Source organism: Bufo gargarizans, chromosome 3 (genome assembly GCF_014858855.1).
Source record: "Bufo gargarizans isolate SCDJY-AF-19 chromosome 3, ASM1485885v1, whole genome shotgun sequence".
Classification (NCBI taxonomy): Eukaryota; Metazoa; Chordata; class Amphibia; order Anura; family Bufonidae; genus Bufo; species Bufo gargarizans.
This window is the reverse complement of record NC_058082.1, coordinates 221,547,189-221,560,603: the sequence shown is the minus strand read 5'-3', so window position 1 is coordinate 221,560,603 and position 13,415 is coordinate 221,547,189. Positions and strand designations below refer to the sequence as shown.

Sequence of the window (13,415 nt, the reverse complement as noted above, 5' to 3'; positions counted from 1 at the left end):
ATTCCCGACCAAGTATTGAGTGCATAACTGAACATAATTATTTGAAGGTTGACTTTTTTTGTATTAAAAACACTTTTCTTTTATTGGTCGGATGAAATATGCAATTTTTTTTAGATAGGAAATTTGGGTTTTCATGAGCTGTATGCCAAAATCATCAATATTAAAACAATAAAAGGCTTGAACTACTTCAGTTGGTGTGTAATGAATCTAAACTATATGAAAGTCTAATGTTTATCAGTACATTACAGAAAATAATGAACTTTATCACAATATGCAAATTTTTTTAGAAGGACCTGTATAAAGGAGAATAGCTAATAACATATTTACTTTCATGGTTCTGTACAATGCTACATTTTGTCTCTTGAAAATCCATGATGGCAAATCTGGATTGCAGTTAATCAGTTATGTGTGGATGTAAATTATCTTCAAGTTTCTTGTCACCAAAATAAATAAAATTGTCTTGTCTTAAAAAATCCATTTTCTCCAGTGTGCCTGCATATACCAAACGATTACTATCTGCAAGATCTAGTATATGAAAAAATCAATTTTCTCTAGGGTGCTTGGTGGAGTGTGGGGGCTGTTGGTGGAGCCCTTTTTAAAAGGTACTGTGGCTTGCAGAAGATACTGGTTATGTATAGGATCCTCTGTTCGTATTTTAAACATCCTTATGTGGCCTTGCACAGTGTAATGTATGACGTTCCAATTTGCTAAAATTCGATCTTGTATATGTTGGAGCATCTGTATGAGAAACAGAATGCAGTCAATGATAACGTCACACAAAAGATCACCACAGCAGGGAGCATGAGTTATTTTGAGCTCAAGCAATTGCAGCTAATCAGGTATATGTGTCACATACTCAGGCCCTTCAAGGGGCCATCAGATTTGTGATTAGGAACAACAGTGGCATCAATGATGTCATCCCCACCTTCAATATTTTATTATTACACAATAAAAAACATTAAATGTTCAACCAAAATATGCTCACATGTTTCAGCATGAAAGACTTTTTACTGAATATTTAATGTTTTTAATGGTGTAATATTAAAATATTGGACTTTCATCAGTGCTGGAATAAACCCCCTCCTTTTTCTGGATATTTGTGACACTCATTATGGCAGACATGCTGATGAGGATGATATTATTCGCTATGACCAACCATCGCAGTGCAGAGCGACTCTTGAAAGAATTGGATCTTGAGCATATTGGCGAGCATAGCAAGCTGCATGCTTGGCTTTTTACATGCTGACAAGTGTATTCATTAGCACCATGCAAAGCAGGGACTACTGGGTAGCCATGCTTTTAGACCCTCGCCATCAAAACAAAATGAGGGAATGTTTTCCTGATGCCAAAATAGAATTAAAATTGTTGCATTACCAGGAAATGCTGGTAATATAGCTTGCCGAAGCTTTCAACATGTAGATACCTGCCATCCACGTGTTAAACCAGGAGGCCCCTCTCAGCCCCTGCTGTGTCACCGACCTACTGTTGTCTCTGTTACAACAAGAAGCAGAAGCTACAGCAGCAACTTCAGTTTGACTAACATTATGGAACAGTTTTTTTTTTATTTGCCGTTTTAACCTGGTCCATATCACCAATTGTATACAACCCACCTGAATGTGCCCTTTCTCCAGCAAATACCCTGTTCCCTGACAGCATTGACTTCTAGACAGGCATATTGGAACAGTGTCTGGAACTGGCTCATTTTGAACTCGGTGTACTGGCTTGTCCAGCCTCAAGTATACTCTCAGAAAGGATATTTATTGCGGACAAAAGTGGGCAAAATTGTATCCCACAAGTGTGGAGAACATTATGTAAAAATGAATGAGACATAGATCCAGAAGGATTTTTACACATCTCCAGCTGAATCCAATAATTAGATCTATAGATCTGCTATTGTTGACAATGGCTATGTATCTCCAGTCCAATTATTCCATCTGCCTGACCATTATGTTCCATACTGTATTGCTGCTTCTACTGCTGCTATTTCCCTTACTGCTACCCATACATAGCCAAACATCTGCCTTGTCTGTCAGGTTTCATACTGCACTGCTACTGCTGCCACTACTTCTACCCCTACATAGCCACAAATCTCCAGTCTACCATGTTCCATACTATACTGCTGGTGCCCCCAAAAAAGAGAATTTTTGGTCTCTTATTCAGAACAAGCCACTGCTTCTTCTAATACTACCATGTGTGTATAAACACTGTTATGGTATAATTTTTGGACCACTTATTTAGAACAAGCCACTGCTTCTTGCTCCTTCTGATACTACAGTGTGTGTATGAGCATGGACAGGCATCTTTCTCATTAAGGAGAATTTTTGGACTGATTATTCAGAACAAGCTACTTTTTTAATACCACTATGTGTGTTTAAACACTTGCAGACATCTTATGCCAATAGGGGACAACATTTGGAAGGCTTTTAATTTGAAAAAACAACAAATCTGCAGTGAGTTTGTAAACAGGCTGTTTGTTAGCACTGTCAACCATGCATTTACCCATAGCTATATATCAGTGTCACTGTGACATTATTATTTACTATTGCAGTCCTTGCATTTAAAAGCTTGAAAGGGGAGAGACACAGAGAGAGTGAGAGAGAAAGAGAGAGAAAATATGAGAACATTTTCAGCCCAACCAGAGTGCACGTAGATTCAGTTCGGATCTGAATCAAATATTCTTACCAATTCATTAGAATCGGACCCTAAAGGAATTTCAAGAAATTTGCTTATCTCTAGGAAAGAGTTCTGTTACCCCAAATCCTATTTACTACTTCAACAAACATTTTTCTTATTTTTTTCTTATTCTTATTCATCCATGTCATGGTACATAAGGACTAATAAGTCAGAGCAAATGGACTTACTGTTTATAACTATCCCTATATACTGTATAACTGCTTCTCCCTGCCTCCCTGAACTGCCAGTAGCAAGCACCTACCACTCACACAGGCATGACTTCTGGCAGCTGGTTCCTTACACAGTATGCCGGGAATACAGGAAAAGAGCTCACTGACATCACTGGCTACACTGATCAGTGAGCAGGAACTAAGTGTATAAGTATATATTTAATTTAAACATATGTCTACTGTCCACAGACTGTGAGGGAGAAGTGAGGGCAGATGTTCAGCTCCTCCCATCCCAGCCTGTCTTTCTAGTCAGTACAGCATTGTGCTGTATAAGGATGTCCCTTAGCAATGCTCATTTCAGAGAGTGCTGCTAAGGGATATTTCTTTCCATTCTTTCTACTATAAATAAACAATTTCCCTAAATAAAGTATATTACAAAAATATTCCCTGTCTCTGTCTCTACACATTAGCAGAAGCAGTTCAAACATATGGGGGAAAAGTTAATACAAGACAGCACCCTCAGTAGCAGAACAAATTTTAACCCAGATCAAGTATGTTCCTTGCTGGGCTTTAGCCTGACCTATACCTATTTTAAGTACAAGGATAAGTTCTACAGACAGAAACATGGCTGTGTTATGAGATCACTAGTATCACCCATTGTAGCCAACCTGTACATGGAGGAGATAGAATCTAAAGCCCTCAAAAATCTTTTGAGAATTGCACCCTGTCACTGGTTCTGATATGTCACTGGGTTAAAATTTTAAAACAAGAAGTACGAGCGTTCACTGAAGACATCACCACAGTGGTCCATTTAATCAGGTTTACATGGAAAGATGTAAGGAACTCCACACTGGCTTTCTTGGACTAATTGGAATAGTTGAAGAGGGAGGAAGGCTGGAGATTGGAGTATACAGGAAGCCTACTCATATGAACCAGTACCTGCTATTTGAGTTCCACCATTCCCTGGATCACAAACTGGGCGTCATTAGAACCCTACACCACCAAAATGAAAAGATGTCATCCAGTATAGAGGCAAAGACAAGAGAATTCAGTCACCCCAAAGGAGCGCTAAGAACCTGTGGGTATCCAGAATAGGCCTTTTTTAAAAGAAGAATAAAAAATAAATTCAGGATTGCCAGTGAAGGTTTGAAGCAGGGCACATGGAAGAACTATTCTGTACATAGCTGAGGTATCTGAAAAACTCCGAATTTTTAATAAACATCATATGCTCGTCTTCCTTAAACCTGGTGACACAATTAGGCATCAACTGGTTCACCCAAAAGACCCCCTAAGCCAAAACACAAAAAAACAATATTGTGTATACAGTCCAGTGCAGTGAGGAGCGCCAAGAATGGTACATTGAGGAAACAAAACAGCAGTTACATCAGATTATGACCCAGCACAGAATTGTCAACACCTGTGGTCAAAACACAGCTGTGTACCTACATATTTTTACACGCCCCAACCGCCACGGCCTTTTCCACGGACTCTGAAGGGGACTGTGGGATCCTGCCTGGCGGATCTAGTAGAAGTTTCCTAATAAACAATAAAAAAATGGTTAAAACATAAATTTTTTTGAATAATATAGATATAGAGAAATATACTTACTTGCTGCCGGTCCTGGTCAATCTTATCTCCACCTCCCCTTGGTGACTCAGAGGCCCGCGATGACTGGGCCCCAGCAGGTGATGGTGCTGGCGTGGCAGCAGAGCTGGTCGATGGTTATTCGAAAATAAAAAACTATTGTTGCGTGTACTTACCAGTTCTTTAATTCTGCGACGCCTTCCTGAAGGCCTTTGTCTTGCACCTTGTTCTGATCATTTTTCAACGAATGTAACAATTATTATTTTTTGACTTGTAGATGCTAAAAAAAATATTGTAATAAATATACATGAAATTGTTTTTGATTACCAAACTCAGTGCCGTCTGCACACCCTCATTGCCATTGGCTGCACTGCATTGCCATTTACCTTCATCTGTACCAACACCTGTTGCCAATCTGCCCCCAATCGCTGCCATATTTGCCCAACCCCACACGTGCAATAATCGTGCCCCTATTCACTGACCAAACCAACATGCGTATTTGAAGCCCAAAATTGCCATCATCCTTACCACTGACCCATCTACCCAACCCCCCCTCGCCATTCGAAAATCGGCCACTTATTACATGACCACACCAAAATTTCATAAACCGCCCCCCCTCAGACCAAACCCCCACCCCACCATCAGCCACACTGCTCTGAAATCTGACCCCTCTATGACCTCTTTCACACCCCTGCAATAATCAGGCCCATGCTAAATCACCCATACACCCCCCATGCCATTGCCCCCACACCACTTCGCTGACATCTGCCAAAACACGCCCTTGCAAGTACCATTATATGCCCCCATGATAGATAGAAAAATTTTATGAAAATGTACAGAAAGAGAGAACGAAAAATAGAGATAGAGAGAGACAGAACTTTTCTGTACATACCTGTTTGTGACTTGGTCATCCAAGATGGCTGCTGGGTTTTCAGGGGGAGGAGAGATGCAGGGGGAGGTTAAATACATTCTGAGCATGCTCAAATATTGCAATTCAATGGAAACAGATCCGTCCCCATTGACTTCAATTGTGTGTTCAGACGTTAGGCATTCGTTTTGGTGACCGCCAACATAGCGCATTACAGATGCAACAGAGCATAAATTGATGCATTCTGAACGGATCCTTACTTATCCATTCAGAATGCATTGGGGCTGAACTGATCCGTTTTGGACCGCTTGTGAGAGCCCTGCAACGGATCTCACAAGCAGACCCAGAAACGCCAGTGTGAAAGTAACCTTAGGGACACAGGACACTGGTTTGATGACAGTAAGATTTGCATTTTAGACACAGAGGATGACTGGTTGAAAAGAAGTGGAAAATAAACTATTTATGTTGGAGAAACCAAGCTTGAATAGAGGTGGAAGGTTGTGACATCTATTGTCCATTATCTAAATCCACATGCTATGACTTATTACTACTGATATAATTTTGTTTGTTGCTGGTTGGTATGGTTTAAGCCACTCTGTAGTTGTAAACATAATTTTAGTATGTTCTTCATTGTAATCCTCCAGTAGTGTTCCTTATTTGATGTCAATTCGAAATTATTTTTGTGACATTTATCCGCATAGAACTGTATAAATAAATATAAATCAGGTCCCATATTTGGAAGCAGGTGGCAGCTTATAAAAAAATATCACATTTCACGAAACGTCTTAATTAGCTTTGTGACAGCCTCCCATGAGGACACTACCTGGCTCAGTGTATCCTGCATTCACCTCTACGGTATGGTTTCTGTGCTTAGATAACTTCATACTTGACCTATAATGTGATAATTACTTCTTGGAGAACATCTTCCAGGAAACCTGGAAATAAATGCTTCACAAAAAACATCATGACATTTCCTTCCCTTACACTGAACTGTTCTTGTAGAAAAGGGAATGCTTGATATTCACATACACAGTATGTTTATTTGAATTTCAATAGACTTGTTTTCCTCTGTAGAATTAGATGATGATTTATTATTTATGTTATTCTTTAGGAAGTCATAGCTATTAGCTTTTTGTTAGTCTAGGAATCTATGACCTTCCTCTACATCAAGGTGAAAGCAATAATAGTCACATCATAATTTTATGTTTGCTGTTGAAACAAAACATTGTGCAGATTATAACATTTAGCTTACTTACAAACTAATTGTTGGACCTGCTTTCTTGATGGTTTTCCCAACAGATGATATTTCCATGATCACGTAGGCTGCCCACTGTAATCTCAAATTCTATTTCACATACTATTTTTATTTCTATTTTATTAATTCCGTGTATACCTGGATCATAAACTTGCACATATAAAAGTGCTATACACCACATCCGCTGTCTATAATAACTGACCCCAGAAGCAATTATGTGACAGGATCTGTAACTGCAACTTAGAATTTAGATATTAGGCTGGGTTCACATCTGCGGTTTTGTCTCCAGCAGTCTGTTCTAGCAGAGCAACCGACTGCCGGAGTGTACTGTATCTGGCACAGCCAGATACAGCCGGGCCCCCGTCCACTGTTATAGGATCCAGCGGCGATCTGGTCACTTACCGGCGTATGTGCAGGCTTTTAACTAAATACTGCATGTACTGTAGCATTTTTTGTCTGGCCGATGACTGGCATGTACGTAGGGTACAGTGAATTCCGGCAGTCTGTTCCCCTGACTGAACAGACTGCTGGAATTAAGTATGCAGATGTGAACCCAGCCTTACATACACATTACATGGGGATGCAATATAAAATGACTTTGTAAAAACGTTATCTGTCTGCATCAGGATTATTAAGAGAAAGATCACTCATCTTTGTTGTTGGTGGCTGTATCCTTATTAATGTTTAACTCATAGCACATGACTAACTGGCTCCGCTTCCATCCGCACGTGATAGTTCCTGTGACGTATACTTCTCTCCTCAGTAATACAATCAATGTACAGTATATACTTTCTACAAGGACAGTTCACTTATCTGTTAAAATACTTTGTCTAATGAGAATTCCAGTTATGTGTCATTCACAAGTGTACACTGTCATGTTAATGTATCTAGGCATGGCTGGGCACATTCATGTTAGTAAATGACCAATGTAACTGATTATTGGACCATTACTTTCAAGTTTATTATTAGTCACCTTTTTTTTATTATGTTGAGTGTTAGAACTTGGAACAAGGAACATGCTAGTTCTACTTCCATACATATGACATTTTTTTGCAGTTAGTTTTCAGGTAATGAAATTGCATCCATAGCATTTTTAAAAGCATTGTATTGGAAAATAAAATCTATTTTTTCTAATGTTTTATGTCACTATCTATATAAAAAAAAAATATATATATCCTGAATGTTTGTATTTTTCACTCAGGTCACTAAGCTTAATAATAGGCTGATGCTTCCTGTTGTATAGAGGTTACTGCACAATGATCATCTAATTTTTATAACATGGCAGGATTGCAATTGCTTCTCGGCCTTTTGGCTAAGATCAAGTGTAGTATCTGTTCTTATCAGGTCCTGGTGGTATAGTCTGGGCCACCAGGATGTAGAACAGAGAACCACATGGCATCCCTAAAATGTGTGCCTTTGGACATTAATGGCATATGGCAGGTGACCAAGGGACTGCCAGATCGAAGCCAGAGGTTGATATGTGTTTGAAAGCCCGAGGTGCAGAAGTACCCCAGGAGTGGTGACCCTAGGGTGCCTGAACTCACTGGAGGTGGGAGCCCACTGATTGATGGCACATTTGCATGCACTTCACTTTTGCATCTTTTGAGCGCACTCACCTCTATTCTTTTATTTTGGCCTGGTGTAAGAAGGAGGAATTTTTATAATTCTGGTCAAATATCAGCCCACATTCACTTATTTATTTTTTATGTTCACTGTGTGTTCACTTTTCCACTTTTGTCACTAGGATTTTCAGGGTTTCAGCGCCCTTATGGGCAACCCCCTGAGGTCTATGGGGGGCATCAGGTTCCTCACCCCCTGCAAAACCCCTTAAGCTCTCCCTCTGGGTAGAATCCAAACCTAGTATTGTTGAGCTCTGTGCCATCACTTAGGTGGAAGCTGGCGCACAGAAGGGCGTACCCTTGACTTCGGCTGAGGGTTGCCATGGGAGTATTCCCAATTTGGCAGGGGATTGTCTTTTTGGCATTGTCCCTTGTAGTTGCCTTCTGGCCCAGAGGGACTGAGAAAGGTTTATGGGGGGCCCTTCTCTTACGGATAGGGCCTACGATGGACCGCAACCTAGTAAACTTTTTTTGTGTGGCATGCTGCACAATTTTCTTGCACGGGTGAAGAAAGCATGCTCCTCGGGTTTAATAAAAAAAACTAAAAATATAATAAACCTGTATTATAAAGCTGGAGGATTCACCTTTAACAGTTGGTCAATAGAACAGCTCAGCTTCTCCTCCACCCAGTACATTGACCTTTGCACAGGTCACAGAACCAGTTTAGAACACTCCTATAATGAGTCATCTCCACACTACAGGTTCCTATGGCCCATGTGGCAACTTTAAAGCATATCTCTGGACTCTGAACATCCATAATCATATACAGAAAATACAGAAAATGCAATGATAATAATTTTGAAATAAAAAATGTGCAGGCTATATTCACACAAACAACAGAAAAAAATTGCGGGGTGGTTCACTGTGGTTGTATCCATAGCATAAGGATCCATAGCATAAGGAAATCTACAAGATTAGGCAGAAAGAGGCCAAGCAAGTTATAAGAACTTCTAAAGCTCAGGCAGAAGAAAAACTAGCTCAGTCTATGAAAAAAGGGGATAAGACATTCTTCAGATATATAAATGAAAAAAGGAAATTAAAACAAGGAATAACTAAATTAAAAACAAAGGACGGAAGGTATGTAGAAGAGAATAAAGGGCTAGCCGACTGCCTTAATGAATACTTCTGTTCAGTTTTTACAAAAGAAAAAGAAGGAGAAGGACCTCCACTAGAAAGGATGACTATTAAATCGTTTGATGCATGTGTCTTTACAGAGGAAGATGTTCTAAGTTTGCTGTCTAAAGTGAAGACAAATAAGTCACAGGGGCCTGATGAGATACACCCAAAATTATTAAAAGAGCTTAGTGGTGAGCTGGCAAAACCGTTAACAGATTTATTTAACCAATCATTAGTAACAGGAGTCGTCCCGGAAGATTGGAAATTGGCAAATGTCGTGCCCATTCACAAGAAAGGTAGTAGGGAGGAATCGAGCAACTATAGACCAGTGAGTCTGACATCAATAGTAGGCAAATTAATGGAAACCCTACTAAAGGATAGGATTGTGGAACATCTAAAATCCCATGGATTGCAAGATGAAAAACAACATGGGTTTACTTCAGGGAGATCATGTCAAACAAATCTTATAGATTTTTTTGACTGGGTGACTAAAATAATAGATGGTGGAGGTGCAGTAGACATCGCATATCTAGATTTTAGTAAGGCTTTTGACACTGTCCCACATAGAAGACTTATCAATAAACTGCAGTCATTGAGCATGGACTCCCATATTGTTGAGTGGATTAGGCAGTGGCTGAGTGACAGACAACAGAGGGTTGTAGTCAATGAAGAACATTCAAAACAAGGTCATGTTACCAGTGGGATTCCACAGGGATCTGTACTGGGACCAATTTTGTTTAATATCTTCATAAGTGATATTGCAAAAGGCCTCGATGGTAAGGTTTGTCTTTTTGCTGATGACACAAAGATATGTAACAGGGTTGATGTTCCTGGAGGGAAACGCCAAATGGAAAAGGATTTAGGAAAACTAGAAGAATGGTCAGAACTCTGGCAACTGAAATTTAATGTGGATAAGTGCAAGATAATGCACCTGGGGCGTAAAAACCCAAGGGCAGAATATAGAATATTTGACACAGTCCTGACCTCAGTATCTGAGGAAAGGGATTTAGGAGTAATTATTTCAGAAGACTTAAAGGTGGGAAGACAATGTAATAAAGCAGCACGAAATGCCAGCAGAATGCTTGGATGTATAGGGAGAGGTATAAGCAGTAGAAAGAGTGAAGTGCTTATGCCGCTGTACAGAACACTGGTGAGACCTCACTTGGAGTATTGTGCGCAGTACTGGAGGCCATATCTCCAGAAGGATATAGATACTCTAGAGAGAGTTCAGAGAAGAGCTACTAAACTGGTCCATGGATTGCAGGATAAAACTTACCAGGAAAGGTTAAAAGACCTTAATATGTATAGCTTGGAAGAAAGAAGAGACAGAGGGGATATGATAGAAACTTTTAAATACATAAAGGGAATCAACTCGGTAAAGGAGGAGAGCATATTTAAAAGAAGAAAAACTACCACAAGAGGACACAGTTTTAAATTAGAGGGGCAAAGGTTTAAAAGTAATATAAGGAAGTATTACTTTACTGAGAGAGTAGTGGATGCATGGAATAGCCTTCCTGCAGAAGTGGTAGCTGCAAATACAGTGAAGGAGTTTAAGCATGCATGGGATAGGCATAAGGCTATCCTTCATATAAGATAGGGCCACGGGCTATCCATAGTATTCAATATATTGGGCAGACTAGATGGGCCAAATGGTTCTTATCTGCCGACACATTCTATGTTGTAATTAATGGGGGCTATCAAATGTGCTTTATACGAAAAAGCATATTAAAACAAATGAATGACTTGCTCTCATGTGATTAAGTTATTGATGCTAATGAAAGATGAGAAAATAATAATCTGATTGAAAGCTACTGTATATGTGTGAATATGTGCTAATCAATGTATAGGATAGCTGGATCAATATATAGATTAATGCAATCAATAGATGAGTAACAAATAATATATTAGATGTGTAGTATAATATATGAAATGTGTAATATATATCAGTTCATTTATACAAGAACTAGCAGAAGCACCCAGCTTCGCACGGGTATATTTCAACTATTTCATTTTATGTTTCCGTGTGTCGTAAAAAGATATCGACAGTTTCCCCCATAACAGTGACCTCTACAGTACCTGCCCCTTTAACAATGACCTCCACAGTGCCCACCCCTTTAACAATGACCTTCACAGTGCCCGCTCCTTTAACAGTGACCGCCCCTTTAGCATTGACCACCCCTTTAACAGTGACCTTCACAGTGCCTGCCCCTTTAACAGTGACTTTCACGGTGACCGCCCCTTTAACAGTGACTTTCACAGTGACCACCCCTTTAACATTGACTTTCACAGTGACCGCGTTTTTAACAGGGACCTTCATAGCGCCCGCCCCTTTAATAACAGTGACCTCCACAGTGCCCGCCCTTTTAATAACAGTGACCTCCACAGTGCCTGCCCCTTTAATAACCATGACCTCCACTGTGCCCGCCCCTTTAAAAACAGTGAAACCTGGAGTAAAACTGTGTTTATAGCAGTTGGGATTTGAAGAGAAAGACTTGCAGGCTTGTATTGGGAGGGGGGGCTAACTTTTGGGGAATATCTCAGGAACGGTACGTCCTAGAGAGCTGAGGTCTGAAACCTTCCCGGACACCTGATGTACCTGTGTGCCAAATTTGGTGAAGATCGGTCTAGACAGACGTCTAGACAGATAGACAGAAACAATTTTTTATATATTTAAGAGATTAATAGAAATTATACATATATATTGAATTATTGATCATGTGTATCAGTTGTTTATTTTAATTACCGGTACTGCAGTTGTACAACCAATTTAGTCAGTGTAATGTGTAGATAAAATGTTTCCTCTAGAAAAAAAGCACAATAAAAGTAGAGTAAAAACTGGAAATCAACTGAAACCAATAATACCGAAATAAAATGACACATATAATAATGTTCTAGCAGTAGCCTGATATGGGTCTTTTGTAGTAACAGCTACTGATCAATTAAGCATGCAAATATGATATATTGCCTCTGAGGAAGGAGCTAAGGAATTGTTAAAATGCATTTGGCATTGTGAGAAGAACTAATTCTAACCACATATACCGAAGATCAATAAATCTGCTACCAGAAAAGTGGGATACAACTTTATTAACTAAATAAATCGATCATCATGAGGTATTGGTGTTTTACCAGTGTCAATGCACATGTGCGAGAACTAACTGGCCGACTGAGTGAAGTAGAAGAAGCAAGTGAAAAAAAATAGATGGCCAGCCTGCGAGTAGAACTGAACTATATAAGGAGTATGTGAGAAACACTTTTAAGCACGTGTGATCCCTGCTTCTATTTTATTAGTCATAGTATAGGACCGTAAATGGTGATGGCAATAATTGAGGACATTCATTGGAAGTGACATTGTTGTGTGGAAGATGTTAATATCCTGCTTCAAGTCTACTATGAAAACCCCATATCAGGCTACTTCTAGACCAGATTCATATGTGGTCCTTTTATTTCTATAGTATTCATTTTAGTTTTTACTCAAATTTTGTTGTGTGTTTTTTGAGGAAACATTTTTTTGGTGTCATTTTAGCCACCAGTCTTAATACTCCTTGCACTGGTGCATAATGGATTTAAATTATGTAGAGGCGCCAGGCCGCCAGCCTCTACATAATTTAGGCAAATCCACTGCCAACCTAAATCTATGCCAGCTCCCTTTCTGGTGTAGATTTAGATAATTCCTATGCCTAAAACAGGTGTAGAAAATGATAAATGAGACGGGCCGGCCAGACTGCCCCCTTCTTGGCGCACACCCACTTTTTTTTTAGATCTGGTGTGAATGGGAAAAAATCGCAGATTCGCTTGCGAATTGGCATATATCTAATAATAAATTACCTCCTTTATCTATACATTACACTGTCCTATTTGCTGGACAACTGCAATAATTAAAATAATAATAATAAGTAATACGCAGAATTCATATATGCATATATTAATGCATGTATTTCGTTTGGTGTTATTCACGATATGCTACATGCAATATATTACTTTTTATTTGTCTATTGATTGCATTGACCTATATTTTGATAGAGCTATCATATACATTGATTAGCAAATATTTATACTTACAGTGCATTCGGAAAGTCTTTAGACCCTTTCACTTTTTCACATTTTGTTAACCACTTCCAGACTGGGCCATT

The 13,415-nt window shown here is 39.4% G+C and overlaps 1 protein-coding gene and 1 pseudogene across 1 annotated transcript in view; both read left to right on the top strand.

The window, feature by feature from the left end:
• Positions 1-13,415, top strand: part of MYO16 (myosin XVI) — a 482,244-nt gene that overhangs the window by 351,069 nt on the left and 117,760 nt on the right. The gene's annotated exons all lie outside the window — the stretch shown is intronic.
• LOC122933572 lies at positions 7,843-7,944 on the top strand (annotated as a pseudogene).